Source organism: Prinia subflava, chromosome 4 (assembly GCF_021018805.1).
Source record: "Prinia subflava isolate CZ2003 ecotype Zambia chromosome 4, Cam_Psub_1.2, whole genome shotgun sequence".
Lineage (NCBI taxonomy): Eukaryota > Metazoa > Chordata > Aves > Passeriformes > Cisticolidae > Prinia > Prinia subflava.
In genome coordinates, this window is record NC_086250.1 from 54,084,721 (window position 1) to 54,101,367 (window position 16,647).

General features: G+C 40.6%; 1 protein-coding gene across 7 annotated transcripts in view; it reads left to right on the forward strand.

Moving 5' to 3' along the window:
• Positions 1-16,647, forward strand: part of PLXNB2 (plexin B2) — a 252,410-nt gene that overhangs the window by 119,530 nt on the left and 116,233 nt on the right. The window lies entirely within an intron of this gene.

Below are 16,647 nucleotides of genomic sequence, written 5' to 3' on the forward strand. Positions count from 1 at the left end.
ACCTCTCATGGTAGTAGAGAGAAAAAAGGACTATGGATTTGTAAGCAATTGATCAGAGGAGCTGAACTGGAGTAGGGAATGTGTCTTATTTAAGTCTGTCTCCTGATCACACAATTGCATCATTCCTAAAGCTCACTGATTGCTAGGAAATGCTGCCATTGCATAATATCACTTCTTGAATATTAATCCCTTCATTAAACTAAAGTGTATAATACTTTTACAGTGGATTTCAAAGGTATAGAATTTAACTATAAACTATTAAACCTGGACATATCTAGGCTATGCTGCTTTGCTCAGTTCTTCTGTGTCACAGCCCTGGTGACACTAATTGCCTTGTGGCCAAAAAGTGCTTAAATAGTAAGATAGCTCCCATACTGTCCTGCTTAGCATAACTCGGTTGGCCAGGGTTAAGGAGCTTTAGGTGGTAAATCCCTGCCCTCCACCTGATCCTATGTGCTGGAACAATCCAAGGTGGCTTGTAAATGCCTCTGGAAATGCCAGTGCTTTCAGACTCCAGGATTAGAGGAGGTGCTTGAAAACCTGTGCTTACAGGTGCATCTTGCCTTCAAATTCACTGCATTCACTTGCACTCAGTCTTGGGTATTTGAGTTGCTTCTTCACAGTGTCTAAAGAAACTGGCTGTATATCACATCTACAGCAGAATGCTCAAGTTAGAAGTTCAGATTGGGTTCAGCAAATCTGGTGCATCCATTTCAAGCAGATAAAGGGAAAAAAACAGGATTTTATAGGCCCACTCATGAAATAAATATGTGCTCATGGTTTTTATAACATAGTGTTCCTCTAGTTTGGTCTAGCTAGTAGTATTATACTCTTGTGCAAATTCACCACTTAGGCTGAAAGTTCTGCCTGAGCTAGATAATACAAATTTATTATTATTTTTTTTAAGTCATCCTTCTCTTTTTTTTTCTTTTAATGACTTTAAGTGATGGCAAATTTACTGCATGCAAATATGAAAGGTTCCATTGACTTAATTGCATTCATTTCTAACATTTCTCCCTCATTTTTTGCCTGAATTTTATCTCAAAGTTCCTTTTTTCAACTCTGTGTCTTGTTGTGCCCTTTATTAAATGTCTCTCACTAATGTAAGTATTTATGAATTATGATCAAGCCATCCTGAACTTTATCTTTGTGCAAATAAATAGACTGAATTACTCCTGCTCTTGCTTTAGGACAACTTTTCCTGACTGAATCCTTCTTCCAGCTCCACCCTGAATCCTTTCCAATTTGTCAACATGTGCTTGTAATCATTTCAGTAACACTGTGTGAAGTGGCAGAGCCAGCCCTAGGCATCTCAGCAGTGTAAGAGAAACTGAATTTTTCGCTGCTCCAGGAGTGAGGATAGAATGGGTTACACTGAAGATCTTGTTAATCTAACAGTGGAAGAGGGAAGGAAGATGAGAGTGTGGCAGGACTGGAAGGGCAGGACTGCAGCAGCAGGAGGAATCTCAGCTCCAGCATAGGCAAAGCAGGCAGAGGTCCGTGACAGCCACTTAGCATTGTTTTGCTTACTACACTGCTGACCTGGGTAACCTCAGCTGAGTCTGTTCCTAGTAACGCTCCTCTGAAGTGCTACAATGATGTTTTCTGCTTTGTGTCTTCCATAGCTCAGGTATTGAAAGACCTCATTCATCATCTTAGCCACTGCATCCCCATCAGAGTTTTAGTTGCGGCTCACCGCGGCCCTGAAGTCATCCTTCAAGTCACTGCTTTCCAGATTAGTTCACCACCTTACAAGTTTAACTTGCATTTGAAGAAGCATGACCTTGCATTCTGTGACTGCTATAAGTAATGCCATTCAAAGAGCTACACAGAGCATATTTTTCAGCTCACTTTGAACTGACCTGCCCTTAGTCTTGCTGCTATACCATTACTTATATCACCTTCACCTTGACTGCCACAGTGCTGTTTTCTTACACATCACTTAAGACTATAGATTAGAGAAGGACCAAGATCTGTCTGTACACAAATCAACAGAAGTTTCATTTGGTTCTGGAAGTCCCATTTCTGAAGTTTCTTCTATTTTACTGCAACACTTCTGTTCTGTGGAATGCATGCCTCCATTTCACACTTCTCTTTCAGAGAAAGAATGGAAAAGGCAAGTCATCTTTCTTCTTGTGGCTCTTGTGTTGTGTGCAGGGTTCCTACTACTGCAATGCAGTTGGAGATACTGCAGAGGGATATTTAAATTCAAGCCAGAAAAAAAAAAAAGAAAAGCCTAATTAAAGTGAGGAAAAAATTATGAATGCATATCTATTTTTAGGATTCGTGAAACTTGCCTCAACAGAATCTTTAGGCTTCAATTAACAGACATTCCATTTTTAATTGGAGCATTTTCCCACATACATGGTTTAAAGTAAAGGGTGAGTTAATTGGGCATTTATTTGAAAACTAAAAAATTCAGGGGAGCCAGTGTGTGGTTTTGAATATGGTATTGACTGCATAAAGGGGCTTTGGGAAGGGAGGAAGATGAGCAACAGACAAATGACACTATTGGACATCTTCGTTAGCTATGCATTCTGGGTCCTTAGCAACTAGGGCAAGAAAAAGATATCACAGAACATACCAAAAGATGGATTTAAAATAATAAGTTTTCACCCTGCAAGCTCTATGTTCATATGTGAGTCAGTAGTTGCAGAACCTCTCAAGAGTTTTTCTTTGCTCACATCCCCTCCCATAGATGAACACTTCTAGGTTGTTGTATTTGTGCTCTTTCCTGCTACTCACTTTATTCACGCACTAAAATAAACAGAGATTTTGCCCAGGGAGTAATATCAGCTAGAGGTTTTTTGTGGCAGCCAGCAAAAATAACAAGGGAAGAGGGGAGCTCATGGAAGCTACTGTGGTAGCCAGCGCTCTACCTGCAGCGTTCTGCTGCTCAACAGGAGCACAGCTCCCAGGGGCAGTGCTGGCAGACCAGGTCCACTTCTGCATCCAGGGGATTTTGATTCCAGAAAGCTAGTACTTTTCCTATTAGGCCAGATTAGCATGATGAAGGCTCTTTAAGGGAAGAGGAAAGGAGTATTTTAGTTTCCAAGACTCATGTGTTTTCAAGTCAAAGCTGCGCAAAAATCACTGCTCTTACTGCTGTTTAGTCATACCACCCTAAAAACTGTTAAATCAGTTAAAAAATTCAAATATCATCAGATCAGACTTCTGTTTTCTGTGCGAGAGCATCTGCTTAGAAAAATTGGATTGTACTTTTTTTCAGAAAGCAAATGACTTGTCACAAAGCACTGCTTTGTTCCTATCCTGGATGTTATCTTGAGCCACAGAACAGGGCTGTTGCTTTGCATTTTGTGTGCTGTATAACCTCCCTCCCAAATGCTGGAGCCATCAGAGAACCATTGTCACCATTGTTACCTCCTGTACATGGGAGCAATCTTAATTACTGCATCAGCCTCAGAATAAATTCACAGTTAATGAAATATGATGACAAGAAGTAGAGTGATAGGCAGATAAGCAGGACTATGGTAAAAATGTCAGCTGAGTTTTCTTGGCATGTTGCTCAGAATCAAAACAAAATTCTCCTCTTCCAAACACTGTATTCAGGTCCGGGTCAGCTATGTTGTGTTTAGAAAGCATCTCCCTTGATCTGAATTAAATTTTTCCTCAAGTGATTTGCTGCAGATTGAATTATCCTTTCAGCTGGGATGGAGGAATGGAGGGAAATGCTCCCATATTTTCCCCCTATAGCACATCATGAAAGCACACTTCTGACCACTGCAACAATACAAAGTGATGTTTTCCTTTACAAAGCACAAGCATACATTTGAATTGGATAACTGCAAAAATTGCTTATCAAGGTTGGTAACTACATTTATCTCAGAAAGGATACAATATTTTACCAAACACAGAAAATTAGCCTTAAAACAGTGAATACCTGGATTGTGGCATTATGAAGTTTGAAGAAGAATGTTTTCTTTAATCAAGTCTACACAGTCTACTTCCAATTTTTACTAACTCCCACGTTTTCTTAAAAATAGGCAGGTTCTACTTTTGACATAATATCAGTAGTGCTAAGTGGCTTATGTCTCCCTCCACAGAGGATACTCTGCCCCTGCTGTGTTTCCAGTCTTACTGAAATGTAATTAGACTGGGTTGACTTTGTGAAGTGCCAACACATAACAGTTATAGGACATCAAGAGTCACTTTGTTCCATTGCTCTTAAAGTCTGTATTTGAAATCCAAGCATAAGTATCTTGATCCAAAAAGGAGAGCAATGATGGATGGATATCTCAAGCCTAATGATCTAATCTTTCACTCAGAAATGCCGGGGATGTTGTTTTCATAGAGATGTTGTCCCATACTGCATGAGCTTCCCTTGTTTGAGGAAGCTCCTTGATATGGTCAAAGACTAGTTAAGTTTCCTTTTCAAAATTTTTTCTTCCTTTTTCATAACCATCTTTGTTACTGCTATATTGTAAGTATATTTTGAATAGAGATAATTATCTCCTTCTCCCCTTTTCTTTTTTTTTGTTTTTCATTTTGAACTACTCGATCATTTTAGAGATACCATCACAATGACCTTTCCTAACAACCCTGCCAGGAGGACATCAAATTGAGTGTTTCATTATTAGTATTATACTATTCAGACAATCAAGTGATTTTTCTTAAATATTCCAAGTTCAAGAATTAAATATTGGAAAATTATTAGACTTACTCATGTTTAAAGAATGAGATAACTTTTAAATGCAAATTTATATGATAATGCTGAAACTTAGACGTATAATTTATTCTGGAAATATGCAAAAAAAAAGTGAATTTTAAGTATGTATTACTGAAAAGTTCAAATAGTTCTTGCAAACTTGAAATACATCATCTTTGTGGCATGCTTATATAAAAAAATAAATTTTATGTGGCTAAATGGTTACAAATGAGCCAGTGTTTACCATGGTAAGGAGTACATTGGGGACATAACCATTAGACAAGGGTAATTTAGTTTTAGCATTATCAGTTAGAAATACTGCAGTTGAGTGGAATATTTTATTACATGAAAACATCTGTAACCAATATATCCCTTGGGAAGCTTACGTGACCTGTGATCTATTTGGAAAAAAATGTTTTGGTTTTACGAGGCTGTTCAAAAGCAAGTATGTGCAGTGGGCTGTGTCCCAGCGAATCTGGAAGGGGCTGCCTCCTCTTTGTGTACCTCCTGGAAATTTCTGGGAGCTGTAGAAATGTTTCTGCATTCCACACTGTAGTCTTCAAACTCATTCCATGACTCATGGCACTGAAAAGACCTGGGAAATGGGTACAATCATGCTCTCTACCTTTAGCACTACTAAACATATTAATGTATATTATATATATATATATTCTGTATAATATTTAATAGTACTCGATGCCACACACTGTTTAAGGATAAACACAGTTATCCTTGCTGTGAGGTGTCCTAAAACTGCAGGAGTAGTAATAAGGTTCGGATCAAAAAGCACGATGCAGACTACTGAATGTATATTCATGTTCTATTGAAGTATGCCAGTAATACAGGACAAACAGCATCCTTAGTATATTTCTCAGGTCTTGCTGTGTACCTTTTCCTGGCTGTTTTTTTTTTCTCCTCTCACTTTCAATGAAGCCAGAATATGTCACCCCAACTTAAATTTGCAAAGCAATCACCTGTGCTCTAGCCTTCATAGTGCTCTGGCAGGAAAACAAAGTACCCAGCTCCTGAGGACACTCAGTCAAGGCTTGGGAACTTGAGGAGCCAGGAAGACAGAGGGATAGACAGCCTGAACTTGACAGCCCATTAGGTACCTGACCTTCTGCTTAAATGACTATTGAATTGTTGAAGATGTGGATTAATGCTTTCTTTTGTTGGGTGAGATGGGCAGATAGGCATGCCAATTAGAGACAGCTTTGCCATGGGGTGCTTCGAGTCCTACAGTGCAAGTGGTTTCTTAGCACAGTATTTCTACAGAGAGGAAATTCTGAGAAAAACTGCAACTTCTTTATAGAGAGGGGAAAATCATCACATTCACCCAGGATCTCATTTTACCATAACACTCTGTAAGTAGAGGCAAAACAATTTGTTTCTAGTTACTTGGCTGTTGCTGAGACCCAAAAATCAAAATTAGCCAGTTTATGGCCGTAGGCCTAATGCAGGAATGTTCCAGACCATAATATGTCAAGAGCTCTTTCGGCACAGGGTACAAAATAGGTTTCATGTCTGTAAGACCACAGCATTGCCTTTCTAACATCACTTTCAGTTCACACATCCTCCGTGCAGTTCTGTAGACACAGGGGCCCAAACACAGCAGAATAGAGGCCATTTCTCAGCCAAAGGATCATTTCTCCCTTTAAGTGGAGTGAGTTAGTGCTGCTTCTTTAAAAGGCTTCCTGGTCTGGGGAATATTTAAGCCACAGTCTTGTCCATTAAATTCTTTATCAATGCAAAGATGGAGCAAACCCTTATGGCCAAATGAAGCAGATCTGTGGGCTCTTTTGTCTGTGGTGATAACACTGTGCCTGGGATTGGGCTGACTGTGAAACCAAGTGTAATTCATCCACGAACTACCATCTGTTTAAAAGATATGAAAAGTATGTGCTGACGGGTTGGTGGCAGTGCATATTGGTTGCAGGCATGGAATTAGGAGGAATGTAAAAGTTTTGACCCAGTAAGGAGAGGTGCTGCAAGGAAAGCAGGTCATTCACAGAATAGAAAATCTTTCATTTCCAGAGGCAGGTGAAGATGAGCCTGGTGGAACTTTTTCCATGTACAAGACAGTCCCAGGCAAGGCAAGGCAGGCTTTGCATCACAGTTGGGTAAGCTTTGTTTGGAGAAAGTTGCATCGTTTATCATGAAGGAAGTCACATCATTCCTCCTTCGTGAGCAGAAGAGTTTTAGATTCTGAGATCAGTGCACAGCTTGGGATAGCTTGTTTTGTCTAGATTTTTGAGTCTGCTTACGTCAGGAGGTAGGAAGTTCAAGTCTAATGTTGCTGGTTCTGTTCTCAGGTGATGGGATATAAAGGAGGCTATGGGGAAAAGCACAAAAAAGGGGCAGCAAGAGTAAAGTAATGAGGAAGGAGAAGGTATGGTGTGTATTGAGGGAAGCAGGTGAGCCTCCTGTTTGGAGCAGAAACGTTGCGAAGTTAGTGTTTGCACAGTGTGAAAATGTGCCCATTGTTGCCTCACCCAGAGGAGCTGGTAACAGGGCATGCAGGAAGCTCTTTGATCAAAGCCCTACGTCATTTCTTAGTGCTCTACTGTAATTCAACATTTAAACGGCAATGAATGTTCTCTCACTGAGATACTTTTTTAATATCTGACATTTCTCTGAAGAGATAGTCTGAGTAATTTTGAAAATAAAAACAAACATGTAGAAATCCAACTTTTTTTTTTTTTTTTTCCAGTGGTGTAAAGGTTTATCTGGAGATAAATGGTTAAGTAGGATGAAAGCAGAGTAGTGTCAGACCACTGGCATAATGGCAACTGCTTGCTGATTCCTACCCGAATAATCAAGTTAGGGAATATTGTAAATTAACACATGCTAAGCTTTTAGTTTTGCATCAATTAATGATTGATGCTCTTCTTCCGTTGACATCATCTCATGTCACTGGAGCATATTTTATCAAGAGGTATGTAGTTCTGGTAATCCCCAGGAAATCTGCACATTGTTTACCAAAACCCACTTTTTTTAAAGAAGAGCTGTAGTTTGCCAAGAAACCTGGAGCATGTCAGACTAGAAAAATGCTCCTTTTGGTGCCTGAGAGGAAACAGTATGTGTGTGAGTATAAATTCACACGCCTTCGTGGTAAAAATGTGGAGGTAACTGGCCAAACCATGGCCAGAAATGGGAAGCCACTTTCATGAATCTTGCAGGTCTGAAGACAGAGGTTTCAGAGGACCTAAATTCTTAGAGCTGATGGCAGATCTTCCTGCTTACCTACAGCAAACAAGACGAGAAGGCAGCTCTGCTTTTCTTTGTTGTTTCAACCAGATGGTCAAAATTGTATTTTAGTTTGTTCTGGATCGGATATTGCAGGAGTATTTTTGGTCCTCCTAATTTTTCACTTAAACAGTTTAGTGGCTATAAATGTGTAATGATCACTGTTGTTACCTTTGTGATCCACTTGCATTAATGACTTTCCTTTTGTGATACTTGGCACATGAGGTGAAACAAATGAAAAGCTGTATTAATTATTCATCAACTAAAGAATCTCTTTCACTGTTACTATGTTTCAGGTTTGTAGATACCTTTGCATAAACTAATTGATTTCAGTCATAATATTCCAAGTGGTGTTAATTAATAATTTAAATATAATTGTTTTGGAAAGATTTTTAGCCTTATTCTGAGCAGCTGGCACCGGAAAACAGAATTTGGCGGTGATTTAACTTCAAAAATATGAAGCTGGTTTTCTGCAGCAGTTATCAAATGAAATTAATAACTCAAAGGTGTGGGAATTTTTTTTGCATGAAAGGTTAATCAACTCCAAACCCAATTGTGTTCTAACCTGAGATTAAACATGAAAAAAGTGTGTAATATGGACAGGGAGTTTCCTAAGGCATTTGCACCTCATTGTGACTGAGGAGGGGAGGGAAGGAGGAGGGAGGTTAGTGCTAGAGCAATCATATCTTGTATCTCAAGAACTATTTTCAGCAAGGTATGCTGATCTTATTTGCCATCCTCCCACGCTTTGGATAAGAGTTTCGGGAAAACTTTATTTTTCCTTTGTTGGTATGGATCTAATACAGATTTCAATACCAGGGGACTACCAACCTTTCAGGTAGACTAGTAGTTTGACTCACTGCAGCAGAAATTAGGGTGTGTCAATTCAAATAGGAAGCTGCTTTATTGTGAATTCTCAGAAAAATCTTTACTTCCTATGCTAGAGTTGCAGGCTTTAGCCGCCCTGTGTGGAGGGAAATTAGCTTGTCAAATACATGGATGAAGGGGTTTTAAACACTGTAGCACTACAAACAAGTGGGTTTGGGGTGGCAGAGTTTTACACCCCAGGGAGCAGGGCATGGGGTGAAACCTGGGTGAGAGCAAATGCTTCCAGAGGGACGGGGCACTGCCCTGCACGGGCGCTGCGCTGGCGTGCAGGGATCACTGCCAGCACAGGGCTGCCAGTCCCGGCTGCGGGAAGCTCCTGCCTCCCTGTCCTTTGTTAGGAGCCCTGTTGCCCTCCCAGTGGGCGGGATCCATCCTGTCAGAGCAGCAGCACTGCATGCTGTGCCAAGGATGAGGCCGAGGTGTCCTGGTGCCACCCTGCCAGCCTGTGCCACGGCATCTGCCCCAAGACAGGGCACAGGGCACTTCCCAGCCTTCTGTGGAGCCAGTTTGGGTGGCTTTAATCACGTCTGCGGTTTGGATGGCTTTGCTTGGCCATTAAAATCCATTTCACAACGAGTAGTATTGAAATGAGCAAGGAATATTTGTGGCAGCTGTGGATTTCCTCCAGGCCTACAGGAAGAGTGAATTAGTTACTGAAAACTTGACAGTTTGTTCTGAGTGCTTAACTCCTTCCTCTCTGGAAGCTTGATTTTCAGAAGCAAGTGACTTTAAAAGGAAATAGTATACCCAAGGTTTTTTTATTCCTCCACCCCTTTTTACGGTAGGTCTGTAATTGCAAAACCAGCCAGAAGTGATTTGTTTGAAGAGGAAGTGTGGGAACTTCCTTTATAAATATTGCCTTTTCCTTCGTGTGCATCCAAACGAGGTTTGCTGTACTGGCAGAAAAAAAAAGTGCTTGAACTGAACAAGCACTTATTCCCGTAGCTCATGCCCATGTAAGCATGAAAAACAAAAGTTTTATGGAAAAAAAAACCACCAAAAACAAAATGAAACAAAAAAACCCAAACCCTACACATCAAAAAAGTAACAAACAAAAAAAACCCCAAACAAAAATACCAAGGAAATTAAAAAATATTGAACACCAGCTGATCTCATTCGTGTTCAACCAGCTTCAGCTCTTCAATTACTAACTCGGCAGGCAAAGCCATGCTAGATTGGTGTGCTTTTTTGAGTTTTGGGGGAGGGGTGTTTGAGGGGGTTTTTTTGGTTTGTTTTGCTCTTAAGTGAACAGCATCAGGGCTCTTTGGGTGTGCAGGCAGCCAGCTGGCCTGGCTTGCTAACATAAATCAGTGCAGATGATGGGAGTCAAGGCAGGGGGTCCAATTCCCAGCTCTGAGGGATTCCAGATTGGGAAGACAGGTCACACAGAAAGCAAGGGAGAATGTGGAGGGGATCAGGCTGATTCTCTGAGAGGCACTGAAGATGAGAAGAGCCCTTCTGTCTGATCTGAAGGAGGAAAGTGTTCTTATATTGCTTATAATTAGGCTGAGATTCACCTTGTTCATTGGATTTGATGGACAAATGAGACATTCCTGGTGTTATAACATTGGATTGCTGTGGTGCTTTCTGATCTGTTCAGCAAGAGGCACAGCCAGGCCACTGTTGTATTAATGAGAAGGTTGTGATTTTTATACATTTCTCAGTGGGAAAGATGAAATTTCACTAAAGCTTCCAACCAGGCTTTGTAGTGGTTCCTTTTTCACTTTTAGAAACAAACAAAAGAATGAAATTTGCAGTCCAATGGGCTGTCATGGGAAAAATCAGTCACTGTGAAAGTAGACACTGGAAACTTCACTGATCCATCCAGCTGGTCTCAGGTGAGGCTTGCCTGGCTCACCATGCCAGTAATCCTTACATCCTTTCATACCCCACTTCAGAGAAATGGACATCTCAATTCAGGATGACAAAGGAGTGAACTTTGAGTGATTTTTACTTTTTAAATAAAATTAAAAATAAAATTCTCATCTCTCCACTTTTCCCTGCACTTTCTTCTCTGTTCAATGTCATACAAATGCATTTAAAGCCCTACAGTGCTCAGGATAAGCTTTTCTTTCTTTTATTCATTTCCTCTTGTTTTCCACACCATTGTTTGCTGCTCTCTCCTTATGTCTCTTACTCCTTCTTAGCCATGCCTCATTCACCATTTAACAATCTTTGCTCCTTTTTACCTTCTTACAGTTTACATTTTTTCCTCTCCTTTTTCACACTCACACCTGTCATGCCTGCTCTTTTCTCCAATAAGGCAGGCTGCATTCTATAATTCAAGGAGTAAACCTCCGAATTCTTGTGTGAGTACTGAGTACATGATGAAAGAGACTGCAGGACTAGGCCCTAGCTTGGCAGATATATAGGGAAAGGCACTAGTGAAGCCAATTTTAAATTAGTCTTATTTACTTTGGTGGTTTGTATCACTTTGGTTGACCATTAAAATGTGTATTGTTAAGGTGAGGTGAGCACCAATGGCATTGTATAAATAAAGAATTTCAAGAACTTAGTATAAAAGACTTTATAGAGGTAATATATTACTTCCAGTTGAGAGAAATGAAGTGGCACTTGAAAATCAGTTTTACTAGCACCCTGTGTTTAAAAAATCCCCTTCTTTTTGTTTAACCTCCTGTGCAAGCCTGGGCATGTTTGAGGCTACCAGGATCCAATTTCATGTAGTATCCTATTTCAAATCCAGGCAAGAGCAGATTGATTGAAAATCAGTGCTGTCAGAAGTAAAACTGCCTGTGGAATGCCTTCAGTGACATGAAGATGAAAGGGAGAATGTAATATAACAGATACTGATTCTCTTTTTTCAGTGTGAGGCTCTGGAGCAGTGCTCTTGGATGTTGCACCATTTACCTTGATTGAACAGTAATGGTCGTAGAACAATTTTGGTGGATTTTTGTGTTCTTCAGTTCGGAGTTACATCTGTGCTGTGAAGAGGGCATGGTTTGTGTTGCTGGGGTTGTTTTAAACTAAAGCAGCAGCTGTAGAGTATTTCATGGCAAGCACAGAGCTACCTGTAAGTCTGCACAGCACAGGAATAACACAGGATTCCTAAGAATTCTTGCCAGTGAAATGCTTACTGGTATTTTGAAATGATTGAGGTACTTCAGTATTTCGGAAATGGCTGGCGAATGCGATCTGGTCTAACTGGTCTGTGTTTATGTTGGCTTTTAGGTCAGCACAAACACAGATGGCAGTCTGCTTTGTTTTCCTATAGGTTTCTTTGCCTCTTCTCTTCCCTGTCCCACAGAGGCCAAAGGATCAAAGAAAAAGAGGACTATATGAGAATTGAGAACAGAGGGAAACAGTAATCATTTTTAGGACTTAGAAGGAGTAGGAAAGTGAAGGGAAGACTGGATTTGTGATCTTTGGTTAATTTTGAATTCTGGGTGTCTGGTTCAGAAATGGGACAGCACACCACAGATAAATGCCCCCCCTGTACCCCCAAGACTCTTTCCAAACCAACCACTCACTTACTCACCCTGCTTTCTTTCTCCTTCCTGCTCCAGGGGTAGAGTTGAGAATTGGAGGCATAAAAAGGGGAAAATTACAGCTTGAGATAAGAAACAATTTACTGGAAACAGCAATGAGATACAAAAATGACCAGTTAGAGCAACAATATTAATAGCTAAAGTATACAAAAAAAGGGTGATTTGCTTGGAAATAAATGCTCACCAACCAACCTGAGGTGGTGCAACCTTGAGAAAATTACCAATGGCCAACCTGCCACTCTTTTGTGTGACCCAAAGCCACATTTTTCTTCCTGGAATAAGAGTCCCTTGTTTCCAACTCCCCTCTACCCCTGCCCACGCCAGTGATTATGTGGATGGTATAAAATAACAACCTAGACATACCCACACACCTCCAAACTCTGTCCCCTCACAGCTACTGCGAAAAATTAACTCTTTCCTGGATAAAACCAGGACACTGGGTAATTTAAAAATTTGGCTGTGCCAGGATTATGTTGAATTTCTGGGAAACTAAGATTAAACATTGTTCTGCTGTGAAATGCTGGTCTGTCTCCTGTGCTCTGTGCTGGGTGATGCTCATGACTTGGGGAGCATCTTGCATTGCTGGGAGACCTCCAGGTTACACAAACAGCTCCCTTGTATGGAGGTGGTGTGTCATGGTGACTGGCCTTGGCTCCATTTGCTCTCAAAAGAAAGGGAGCAGCTTCAGAAATAAAAGTCAGTGTCCTCACATTCTGAAAAACTGCTGTCTAGAGCCAGCCAAGAGAAAAGCAGTAAGCCAAACAGAGGAGAAAGAAGTCAGTAATAAAACTCAGGAGCTCATGTGTTAGAAGTGAAACCTGGTGTCTGTGGTCAAGGAGGCCAAGAGGGCAGAACAGAGATGACCAAGAGTCAAATAAGCTAGAGAATTGAAGGTGAGGAAAGACAATGCCTTATCCAGATATTGTGTGAAACTGAGTTAATTAGAGATGTAAATACACTGCAATGTTTAAAGTATTAAGCTGACATCTGATACCACCCTGAAGTTTTTAATATTAAATTCTATATCCTGTTTCCATGTGGACATGGTCTCAGTGTTGTAATGTCACACTCCCCACACTGAAATGTGAAGATCCATTCTCAAAATTAAGCTCAAAAAGCAGTATGTACTTTTATCCTATGTGCTCCATCCTATCAAGGGCACTGTGCTTGTTAGCTCAACAGCCGGATAAAAGTTGTATGGGCTTGTAAAAGTCTATACAAAAAGTATCTGCTCCATATGTTACATATAGCTGAAGGCTCAGGGGAATATGGTTTGTGTCTGGGAACCGGATAGCACAACTTTTGATCCCTGACCCAGTGCTTGCCCTTTTTAACAAACAAACAAAATTCTTCCTCAAAGAAAAGTGGTTTATGATCTGTTTTTAGCTCTAGAAGCACAAGAAGCACAATAAAAAAGCCAAAAGCAAAAAGAACTCAGTATGTTCTTACTCGTACTTACAGCAGCATCAGCTTTAGGCACTGCAGAACAAGTGTCACAGTTTGTCCCTTGCTGCTTTCAGAAGCCATTATCTCCCTGGCAGCTGCAGTGCCAGGGCAGCATGTTACCTGCTTGCAAAATTTTGCACTTGGACACAGCCAGTCAGCCTGAGTTTATCATCTATTTGGCATCTGAGACCTTGACCCCAAATACAGAGGTGCAGTTGCCTCATGAGGGAGAGGGCACTTGCAGGATGGGGAGGTTGTTCACCATTGTCTTGTTTCTGCTGGGTCATTGACCATACAAGGTGGTCTTCATCCTTTCCCACTAAAGGTGTGTTTTGATTTGAAAGGCAGAAATTGTGTCGTGAAAGGTGGGAGCAATTAAACTAGTTCAGATTGAGACAGGAAAGAGCTAAAAGTAGTCTAATCTCTGGCTGTCCTCTGCACGTTATGGAGTGGAGAGGGGGTCCTCTCCAAAAAGCAGTTCAGGGAAGATTGATTCCTAATCCACAAAGCAACCCATGACAGGACTCTTTCTGTCAAGCCAGTGGAGGGAGAAGACACAGGAAGATTAGCCCTGTTAGACTGAAGTTAGTTTATGCCACTTGCTCTGTTATGCTCATGGTTTCTGTCATCCTTAAAGAAAAATTTCTCTGTGCTGTCCAGGTACTTTTTGCTTCAGGTCACTCTGCAAGTGCCTCCAGCTGTTAGAGGACCTGTGCTAGCGATATGTATTGAAGTTCCTTTAGTTCAAGCAGTCCATTTTAGCTGGCCAGACCCATACCATGAAAGACCAGATCCAGTGTAAGATACTGAAAAAGAGCTGTTGTGCTATGAGCAGGAGGCAGAAGGAAGAAACAAAACCAAACAAACCAAAGAAGCCTTGTGGCAGATGGTACCACCTGTGTCCATCCAAAGCAGTGTGCCATTTGAGTGGAGAAACATGGAAAATCTGATGACTCAGTCTGAACACACAGGGAGACAGTGAGTGAGATTTCTGGCTTGTGTCCCAAGCCTCTTAGGAAAAAGGCTTCCAATTTTACAACACAGAAAATTGAATACAATTTGGTAGCATCATTCTCTGGCACGGCTGAACTACAGACTGAAATGCCTGTTGTATCCATGTGAAAACTGCCACATAAGTAGTTAGATGACTCTGTGCCAGGTCCTGGGTTATAGCTGAATCAGTTTTCTCAATAAATACATTTCTGACATTTTTAGTAAAGGATATACCTTTATTAATATCTTTATTATTGGGAGTATGGCTGGCTGGACATAACAGTTAGGGTTGATAGCATTTGATTACTTTTTCAGGCTCAGCCAAGTACTGATTTCCATGCACCTCAGTTCTGGCATCTGCAAAGCTGGGAGGTGAACCAACTGTGCAAGACATGCCTAAATTACTGTTCAGCAATGCTTGCAAAAATGCTCGCAAGGAAAGAGAAAACATGGATATATAAAGCAAACTTCTCAGCAGGATCAAGTCTTGTTTCCTTGCTGACTGCCTCCACCTCCTTCCTTCTTGGCTGTTGACAGGATAATAATGATTCATATTCCTTTGTGCTTCCTTTTACTTCTGAATTTTCTTTTCCTTTACATGTTTAAGTTGAACCAGATCTGTTTTTCCTGTTGTTGCTAAGACATAGAAAGAAATCTGCCCTTTCCCTTGGTCCTACAGTCTAATTTTTTTGTCTGTCTCTTGGCTTGGCTGCTTTACTTACACTTCCCTCCTACGACCTTCCTCAGTCCAATCCTACACTCTCCAGTTAGGTTGTATCATGCAGCTGTGGTCTATGTATCTCACCCAGTTCTTCTCCCAAAGGCCTTATCTCACAATTTTGCTGAGCATCCATGTTCATCCTGTACCCAGGGTTGTTCCCTCATACAGCTTTTTCCCTGCCAAGAGAAGAATGTACATAGTCTTAAAGAACATCTTCCTGAAGCAACTAGATATAGGGTAGGAACATAGGAAATTAAATCCCCTGGAACATTAGCAAAATAAGTTTGGTTTAACACTGGGCAGCCTCAAGAAACATGAAAGGAAAATAAAAGTTCTGGTAATGTTTTTGTCTTACTTCCCTGAAAGCCAGTGCTACGTGAGTCTAGAAGTCACATTCAGTTGAGATGAGATGGCTTTGGAGAAAAGGTGGTGGATTTTGCCAGGTGTTTGGGCTCTCTTACCTGAGAACTGCCATGTGGTGGTCTTTTAGTACATGTGTTGGCTTGTGCTGCAAACTGTTTGATTGTGCATTGCATGCTTTGCTAAAAGCAACTGAGAAATAATTCTGTGTAAGGAACAGGTCAAGGCATACAACACTCACTATGTCTATTGCCTGAGATTTTTTTTGATGACAGTTGTCATCTTCACATGTATGTTGAACAGTCTACATGAACACTTTTTATCACTTTTTGGCATATATGATGATGTTAAAAATATCTGATGGTATTTTGTACTTCCCTAAAGGGACAGCATTGCTTTTCTTCCTTTCTTGAATGTTTGGTATGGAGAGGTGCCAAGAACTGCCATTGATCAGGGCATGTTCAAGCTCTGGCTGGAGGAGTACCACGTCATGCAATAACCCATCTGTAATGCTAAGCCTTCTTTTGGGTAATACATCAGTTTAGCTCTCAGTTCTTCAGTAATTAGTTGTACATCTGTGAGCAACTGTCCGTCTGATTTATTATCCGAGCAGCTATTGAAGTACAAAACATTGCCCCATTTAGCTTCAAGATGGAAAGTTATAGTGTGATAAAGTTGTGTTTAAAATGTAATAAAACTGGCTATATATGAGCAAATTACAAGTTTACATTACACTATAGATCATCTTAAATCAATATTTTAAAGTTCATAAATTTAACGTGATTGAACATAGTTTAATGCATATGACTATATTTTTAATT